Source organism: Etheostoma spectabile, chromosome 9 (genome assembly GCF_008692095.1).
Source record: "Etheostoma spectabile isolate EspeVRDwgs_2016 chromosome 9, UIUC_Espe_1.0, whole genome shotgun sequence".
In the NCBI taxonomy this organism is placed as follows: Eukaryota; Metazoa; Chordata; class Actinopteri; order Perciformes; family Percidae; genus Etheostoma; species Etheostoma spectabile.
Genome location: NC_045741.1, coordinates 29,390,351 through 29,399,668, shown reverse-complemented (window position 1 = coordinate 29,399,668; position 9,318 = coordinate 29,390,351). Strand labels below are relative to the sequence as shown.

General features: G+C 42.1%; 1 long non-coding RNA gene across 1 annotated transcript in view; it reads right to left on the bottom strand.

Moving 5' to 3' along the window:
- Window positions 1-4,947: 4,947 nt before the first annotated feature.
- Window positions 4,948-9,318, bottom strand: part of LOC116695698 (uncharacterized) — a 22,910-nt gene continuing 18,539 nt past the window's right edge. Inside the window, exon 3 of the long non-coding RNA XR_004333534.1 lies at window positions 4,948-5,045. This is a non-coding gene — a long non-coding RNA (uncharacterized LOC116695698). The remainder of the gene's footprint in view (window positions 5,046-9,318) is intronic.

Sequence of the window (9,318 nt, the reverse complement as noted above, 5' to 3'; positions counted from 1 at the left end):
GGGGGGGGTCCCCGGCAACATCCTCTTCCTCCCCTCTCCCATGCGTCCTTCTCATGTCTCCTTCGGTTTTTCCTGTCAAAGAATTTTGTGAGTCATGCTTGAGTTGTCTGGTGTGGGTACATCTACAGCCGCCACATTAATCATCTTGTCTGGGATACAGCTCTTTGCCGTGTGTGTGCGTGTGTGTGTGTGTGTGCGTGTGTGTTGTGGCTCTTCATAGCTTACATCCTGTCCTCAGAGTTGAGACGCCAAAAATGAAATTTTGAATATACGGTTTGAGAAAACAAATAATACTAAAAATATAGTGCCGGCTGGGGTCTTTTCTATTAAGCTGTTATCTAAAGAAAACCCTTTTTGTTAGATACATATCTTTTTCTGCATTCTCAGGCATGCAAAAAAATCTTATTCTTCTTCAAAGGGATGCGAGATTCCACTTTTTTTGTTGGTTCCTCCTCCACCGACAGCATACCTTCTACCACTTTCTAGTTCAGTTTTATTTTTGTCTTTATTTAGGCCAAGTAACATTTCAATGTCTATCTATATGGTCTATATCTTTTTTGTAAAGATCATGTGTTGATTGCTACTTGAGATTAAGCAGAAAATGTAAAACCACACAAGCCTTTTGTTGAATAACATATGGATGTAAAGATTTTGTCAGAGAATGAACAATGAGGTAGATTAGGGGAAAATCCTTGTGTCTGATTGGTTCTTCATGCTCAGAAAATACATGCAATGTGAGAAAAAAATCGACAGTATGTGTTGTCAAACCGTTCAAAAAAAATCAAAATAGTTTATAGATAATCCAAATGGCCACACTCAAAGGCACGATGAAAAGCCGCCTGTCATAGTGACACAATATCTCTTTAATATGAGCATATACTTATAAGGCACTCAAAGTGTTGCACTCAGTTGTTCATAATGTGTGGAGGATGAAAAACGAGAGCTAGAGAGAGAAGTTCAAACTAGAGCCTGACAGATAAAGGATTTTTAAGGCTGATACCGATGTGAATATTTGTTTATTAAAAAATCCGACATGCCGATTTATCGGCCAATATACTTTTTTTTTTTTTTAAATCCAGAAACACGTAACAAAATAAACAGATGTCCCTAACATTAGTTATTTGAGTTCTCACTAAAAATATGATAATAATTTGTTTTACTGTCACAACAGAACAGAGGAACATCAAAATATGTTGAATAAAATGTATAAAAATACAAACTTACGATCTGAAACTTAAAGTCATTTTGTTTTTTTTGTTTTTTATGTGTTCAGTGACAAACTATGCACTCATAACATGGTTATTTTTTTTACTTTTGTTTTTTTAAATCGGCCATTATAAATGCCAATACCAATAAATCGGAAATGCATCAGATCGGCCCGGCAATTTATCGGTCGGGCTCTAGTTCGAACCCTGCTTCCTTTCTCACTTTGGCACAGCCAATCAGTGTGAAGTGAGCGTGTATGTGATTGTTTTTGGGATGTTACAGATATGACAAACACAGCCCGCCCAAACCCCGATGTCAGAAAGGCGCGAAGGCGTTTAACCAACGGATAAGCAGTTCTGATGAAGTATACTGGTGCTTTAATTAATTGTTAAATTTGTCTTAGTCTTAACCTTCAATGAGGGTCTTTTGTATTCTAAGTGCAATCATAAAAGTTTTGATAAATCCAGGCCTAGATCTATTTTTAAGACTCTTGGGGCAAGTCACAAGTCTTCATAAAGAAATTGTGAAGTAGTAGGCCAAGTATTTTATGCCCCTTTTTTGACTTACTGTAAAGGGATCCGTTGCTGCTTTTAAACTGCTCTGTGTCATCTTTGTGTGGGTATGCCGGAGTAGTAGGTAGTAGATGAGCGGTGTTTGGCTTCTGAGATCCGCCGGATGATGCAAAACGGAGTCATTGGCAGATCTCGGCAGACCCCTGCTGCTTTGATCGGCCAAACACCGTTCAACCTTACACAGTGCCCACACTGCCATGACACAGAGCTGGACTTAAATCAGCAAAATCTCTCTTTTTAGTTTGACTTGAGTGCAAGTCTCCAGTCTGTTGTAATACTTGCCATACAGGCTGTTGGATTAGTTTCAAAACTCACCTTGTGACACTAGAAGTGAAAGTGGAAGGAAATATTTTGCAGGTTCAAAAATAATGAAGCCAGGAAAATGAAATTAATCCCAACTGAGTCAGGTGTATTCACGGCCTGCCCAACGGATTCTATTTCTCTGGGGTTTCTTGGGTCACACCATGGTCACCTGTTGTATTTCACTCAGCACTTACGTTCTGGCAGTCCGATATTTACAGTAGTGTCAAGTGTGTGTATGACTCAGAGACATGGAGGGCCATGCAACAGCTGTCTGAGCCTGATCAACAGTAAGAACGTCGATCAGAGGGTCAAAGACGTGCAGGCAGTTGTGTTCAGCGTCCTAGCGAAAGACACAGAGGTGGGTGGTCACTCCGTGGGTGTGTGACACGTCCCTTGTGTTCACTACCAGGAACTCTACCAGGGATAAACCAGTTTCTTTCTGGCAACAATCAGTGACTTAGCCTTTTCAAACCACACTCCAGCTGATTTGCTCCTGCTTGATATCAGTGTGGCAGTGTATATTCAATATTTATGCAAATGTCTGTGAGTGGATTCCTGTGTATACGACGGAGGTGCATTATGTTCTGGTGTAAATGTTATTGACTTGGCTATTGCTCTACCGGATTCCTCTGTAGCCACAACTCACTTGCATAACTCCCCTCTCTTGTTGTAATGTTCTGTGGAATGTCCTGCACACGTCCTCAGATCGTTCTGTCCTCTTTCTGTCCTGTGGATCATTCCCAAAGCAGATGCTGGTTGTTTTATCTGCTTGTCTGGCCTTGCTGGGCTCTGGGTCTGGGAGGATGGGGGCTCCTTGAGTGTGTTGGGTAATATTTCTGCAGCGCAGGGCAGGGACCATTTGGAAAGTTCCTGATATGGTCATAGCAATCTCCAACGCAGGGTCTCCGAACCACGCAAATCTACACCATGGAGGGCTTTTTGGATCTTATGTGGTTTAGCCCACAAAAATCATTTTTACAGCAAAAAAGTTACTTTGAATCTCTCGAAACTGCTGAGCGCTACCTCAGAGCATAAACAAGCTCGTGTTTGTTCAGCCAAAACATCCTGAATCCTCTGGGAGGACTGGTATGCTTCAACACGTGTGTTGGTTATCTGTGGGTGTACATGTGCTGTCCTGCTTTCTGTTTTTGTGGTGTCTTTTTGCCGGGTCCACGGGGGTTTTCCTAGAAGTGCAGACCTCCCTAAAGGAGTCAAAGATCGAGTCCTGGGAGACAAGAAGAGAGGTGAAAAAGGGATGAAGTGGAGTTCTGAGATTGAATAAACAGAGGTGGTGATGGCTGCCCGTCATAACCTCCCGTCCAATCTCTCAGTTTTATGGGGGGCCACGTTGTGGTCAGCCCAAGCCCAAGACATGCAGCTGATAGTGGAGAGTGCTAAAGGACGGGTTTGAAGGGCTGGCATGTGAAGTGAAATTAAAGTTAAAGTTAACGATGCGAGGCGTAGCTGCTAATGATGTGCAGTTTGACAAATGGCAGCAGAGATGCATATTTTTTGAAGGGAATCTTTTCCCACAAGCAGCTTGCAGAGATTACTCTCGCTGCGGCAGGCATGAATTACACGGACACCTTGTGACAAATGTATCGCACACAAAAGTTCTGCATACTTTTCCTCACTGCAGCATGCCCTTTAAATCTGTCGGGTGAGTTTGATTAGTCAACTTGGACCTCCTGAAAGAGTGCTCCTGGAAAAGTCCGAGGGGAGAGAGCATTTGTAATATTTCTCTTTTATAGCCATAATTTCTTAACCAGGCTGTCGCCGCAGAAAATACTAAGCTCAAACACAGAACTACCCCCCCCCCCCCCCCCCCCCCCCCCCCCCCCCCCCCCCCACCTTCCACTCCAGGAGAACGTTTCTGTAGTTTATCTGTTGTACACCAACTGTTTATTTTAGTAGAACCTTATACGTAGAGCAATTTCCTTTATAAGTCAAGTGAACGTCACATAAAAATGCAGCCTTGGTGTGGCCTCTGGGGATTACAAAGTAAGAGCATGTGCCAACAGCTGGGAATGCTACAGCTACGGCACAGTGAGTCAACGGCACAAGAAAGCCTTTGGCTGCATGACACAACCACAAAAATATGCTAAAGACTTTACAGATAAAACAGTGATGTATGCAGTGTGTTGTGTTCTCAGTCTCTGTGTTTACCCAGTTTTACAGAAACAATAACTTCAACAGAACACTACGATGTAGTTGTGTCTTGGTTTTTCTCGCTGGCTGTTCTTGCCATGTATTACAGCTGATGCTTGAATGGATGGTCTGTAGGGACGGACGTACAAAGGCATGGCCCGCCCTACTCTGCCGACCCTTTTTCACTCCCAACTCGTAAAATACTGACACTTGGTCAGTGGATTGTCAGAAACTGATGCAAAAATCCCCCTTTAGGATCTGCGTTGAGCACACTGTGTACAGAAACAGCTCGGCCGCAGAGCTTCAAGATGACGTAGTATTAAGAGCAACAATGGTATGGATAGTGCAAAAGACCGTAAATCCACATGAGGAGGTTGGTTGGGGTGGTGGATGGGTCAAACAAAACCAAACTTTCACCCAGGAGACCGGGGTTCATGTCCCGTTCTTGTGGCTCATGTCAGTTAAATGTCCGTCCTTACACGGAGCTTCAAAAACTGTGGTCAAGTACATCTAAATATGACGCCAAAAGGCTAGACGCTAGAGGAGACTTTTTACGCCAAAGGCACCTGACCATGCACCACTTTTTGACATGCTGGGAGTGAGAATTATTTGACTCTGCCTCGTACCCTGATATTCATACACTAACCTTAAATTGCTCATGTTATGCTTTTGGCTTTTCCCCTTTCCTTTTATTGTGTTATGTATCTTTTTGTGCACGTTATAGGTTTACAAAGTGAAAAAGCCCAAAGTCCCCCCCCCTAAAGGGACTTACCACCTCCAAGAGAAAACACTGATCAGAAATTGCGCCAAACAGCTCTATTGTAGTCCAGTCTTTACTTCCGGGACAAACGTGCGTCACTTTGTAACGCTCGTTATAATGCTCGCCAATGTGCTAGCATGGCACGCCCTCGTACTTTGCTTCTGACTGGCTAGTAGTCCTTACCAAGCTACTGCGCATGTACGACTCCCAACAAAGATGGAATAGAAGTGTGATGCCTCACTCCTTCCACAACAGTCCCTGTTTCTCATTTGGCTCCAACTCCAGACCTAAAGACTCATTAATACAGTATCTCCTATTCTGTTCTCTAGTATATCATTATTATCTACCAGTACTTGTTAGGATCTACTCATTAATAATAATAAATTACTTGTCAGATGGGTCCTCACTTGTTCCTTAGTAACTACTTACGTTTTGTCCAGAAAGTGTTACCCATTTGCTATGTAGCACTTAGGACAAATATGCAGCTGGGGCTGATGGGACTGTCTGCAGGTATTTGGTCATAAACTAACCCTCATGTTGTCCTTGGGTCAAACTGACCTGTTTTCCTATACCAATGTTCTTGTTAAACTACCCAATTGTAGTTACTCAAACTAACATGATTGATTCCACACAAAGCTCTTTGGCAAGTACAAATCTCTACTTTTGTTCATTTAGGGGTATCTTTGTCAATTTTAAAGCATTTGAAAAAAATTGTTTTGAAATGGTATTGAGTAAAAGTTGACATAGCAGTCTGTGATTATCCATCAACATAGATTCTTTTAATTTTAGTCCAAATAATTCCCAATTTCTGCTTTTCTAACTAAACAAAAATGTCCTAAAAGTGATGTTTATTGACCATTAAATTCCAAAAATAAATGTTAATTTTCAAATAAAGTGACAAACATTGCAAAAGGGACAAAAAGAGAAGTAAAAGTTAAAAACATTGATTAACAAAACAAAAGGAAGGAGGACACTAAAAGGGTTAAAGTACCAGACTCATTTTTGAACTGATTGTCTTTAAACTATGCACAAAATAAGTAGTGACCGTTGTCTGGCTGTATCTACTTTCATCCCATTCCCCAATCATCTGGAAGTCAGCTTTTGGGGGGGGGGTGGTCTTTTCCATATTACTACTGTAAAGTCTTCATCTCTTTGTCTCATTAGTTGTTACCTTATCTTTCAGCTCCCAGCATCCACCCACAGTTTGCTGTCTTATGTGGAAAGATCATTACCACGGTCTCCATTTACGTAATAACCAAGTGATCTCAAGAAAGCACACAAGTTATTAGATTGGGACTGAACCACACGGTGCAAATGACCTTCAGTTTCACAACTTGATTTCTTTGGCGAGTAACGAGGATCTTGAAGCAGGGAAATGGCAAAAAGCCCGAGTGAGACTACACTAGAGGTAACATGTTGAATCCCTTGTTTAATGAGGTACTTTAGTTCAGTTTTTGGTCTTTTTGTTCTTTTTGGGCACTCTAACAAGAAGTAACTGCAATCAGCTGTGAAACATAAAACCAATGTACCATGGCAGTGTGCGCATGTGTGTTGTTCAAATCAAGTGCTGAGATGTGTTACACACATTTGGCTAGGAGTGATGTATTGTTTCAATTGTGTCGGGAAGTCTTTAATTCAAACCAGGAACCAAAAAGCAAACACACACTATTGGAAACGTACAAATACATTCTCGCTAAAAAGTACAATATGCATAATGTAACGAGCGACACTACACTCGCTCATTCAGCGTGATTCACAGCCAACCGTCTGCTGTTGTTTAATGAACATGGATTCTCATCAGGAGGAGCTGCTGGAAGAAAAAGAACCCGTGATGCTTGTGCTTTGTTTGCTGGTGAAATCTGCTGCGGTGAAGTGTCGCCCTGCAGGGGTTTAGGAGGTTGTGGGGGGTGAGACTGTAGGTGGGGAAAGAGGCCACTTGGATGCGCGATACATTATCTTTCCTGTCAAATATACCTCCTGTCCATCTGAGATTGGGTTTTGCTTTTTTGGCAATGCTACGCTCAATTTAACATGTGATTTTTAGTGGAACCATGAAAGTGGTTACACAACACCACATCGCTATATCTATTTTGAACCTCCCAATAACACACACACACATCTACACATGCAACCTATACCAACGCACAAAGACACATGTACTGTATAAAGCTCCAGCTTTTCTGAAGGGGTACATTTTGTCTTTTCGTGTTTATACCATTGAAATGTTCAGTCCCACATGGGACTGCATCACACACCATAATACCACACAATACTTCTGGTTGACGTTCATGTTGCAGAAACACACATCGTGCTGAAAACCACATACTGTACTGTTCCTGAACCAAAGACAAGAAAGTTAAAGATGTTTTAGACAGAAATACAAAAGCTATGTATAGCTAAATGATCACGTGTTGCCCATGTACTTTAATGGAAGATGGATGGAAAAGTGTCAATTTCAATATAGTGTTTTCTTTATTTTAGCAACCCTCACCAAAATGATCTTCTGCGTTTACTGAGCGACCTCTCTGTCAGATCATGATGTAAAGTGTGGATATAAAAAAAAAGTGTGCATGTACTCAGCACATAGACCTGATAACTATTTTTATAATATTACCGATGGCCTGTCGATGGACACAAACTTATCTCCTGTCACAGCTGGAACAAATGTTAACGCAACTCTAACCTTTGTTTTCTCTGCTTTTCACTGTCGAGGTCAACACCTGAAAATGTGAAATATATTGAATCAAATTGGATTTTTTTTTTCATCTTCTATTGTACGGGGAACACTGCGGGGGGGGGACGTGGAGATGGAGAGAAGAGGTTTCAGGTGAAGAAGTATAGAGACGGGTAGACTTGGATCAACGATGGGTGGGGGGGGGGGGGGGGGGGGGGTATGGATAAGGTGAATGGACAGAAATCAGAGATCCCCAGGCAATGTGGGCCTGCTGCCATGTTGATGTAAAGATAAAGTACAGAGCAAGTTGCCAAGGTTACTGATCCCAGAGAGGCCTAGCATGTTTCTCAGCCAGAGGCCCTGGAGCCAGACGTGTTGTAGGATCCCTCTATGAAACATATGGTGGCAATCTTTCCAGAACGAGAGGGAAAAGAGGGGGGAAATGGAAGTCAAGGGACATGGAGTACAAGAAGTTTAAAGGGGGTACCGGGATATTGGGGAAAGGGTGGGTAGTAGGTAATTCATTTCCAAGAAGCATGAGTCTGTTTTCCATCCAAATGCAGGTTGTTTTGAATGGAGTTGATGTTTAAGATGAGCCCTACGAAACATTTTTGCGGCGTAAATCATCCAAAGTGAAAATCCCCTACGCGACAATGTCACGTAGAAACTATACACTTAAGCAGCTCTCCCCTGCACAAATTACATAAGCACCACTGTGTTGCAGTTTAATGTCAATGCATAAGTAGTTGGACGGGGATTCAGCTGGAGCCCTTCCACCCGACACACCCCTGCTCGTGAAAGCAGTCGTCAAGCTGTCACATTAGCAACCACACTGCATAGTTTAGCTCCAATTCATTAGGTGATGTAATGTACAACGTAGGCACCTCAAGCCGAGAACCATTAAGCGGCACTTAAAGTGTTCAGAATATGTCTTTTGACGCCATTCGTCTTGCTCCGTTCTCTGCTTTGAGGTCATGTGGGGCCTGCATTGGGGGTAAAGTTTAAAAAAAAATCGACGTGTGCCAATTACCCAGTGATTTACCGCTTCCATTCGATCAATGAAACGGGTCAAAGGAGTTAGAAGCAATAGGTGTGACCACCGGCTTTGCATTTGAAGTTGTAAAATAACATCACGTAATGGCGTTACACACAGTTGCGCGAGTCTTATATGATGTGTTCCATTTTGAAGTTAAACACAGGGTAAAATGCCTAGGCGTTGATTTTGGTAGGACGCGTACCTGTCAAATTACATCATGAGTCTTTTTGTACCCACCCCTTTTTTTTAAAAACCTTGAGCTCATTTAGTTGAAAAATAAAATAAAACTAAAGATAACACATAATTCTTGAGCGACAGATGCCAACAAATCCACAGAAATCTCTCTCCCCACAGGGCAGGCTCTGCTGCTTCTCACCTTTCCTAGTTCCTCTCTTAAGGGCTGATGTCATGTCATATTGTCAACATGGTACATGGATACATAAAGCAGAACATAGTGGGTCATATGTCTAATGCTTTTTGAAAACCTAACCCTTGTCTTGTCCCCCCGGGTCAAAAAAAATTAACACTTTATTTTTGTTTTTTTCACTAAAACCCCCCTACTACCACTAGTTTTACACTATGTTTTGGAATCCATGGTCAATAACCCTCATTTGTATAG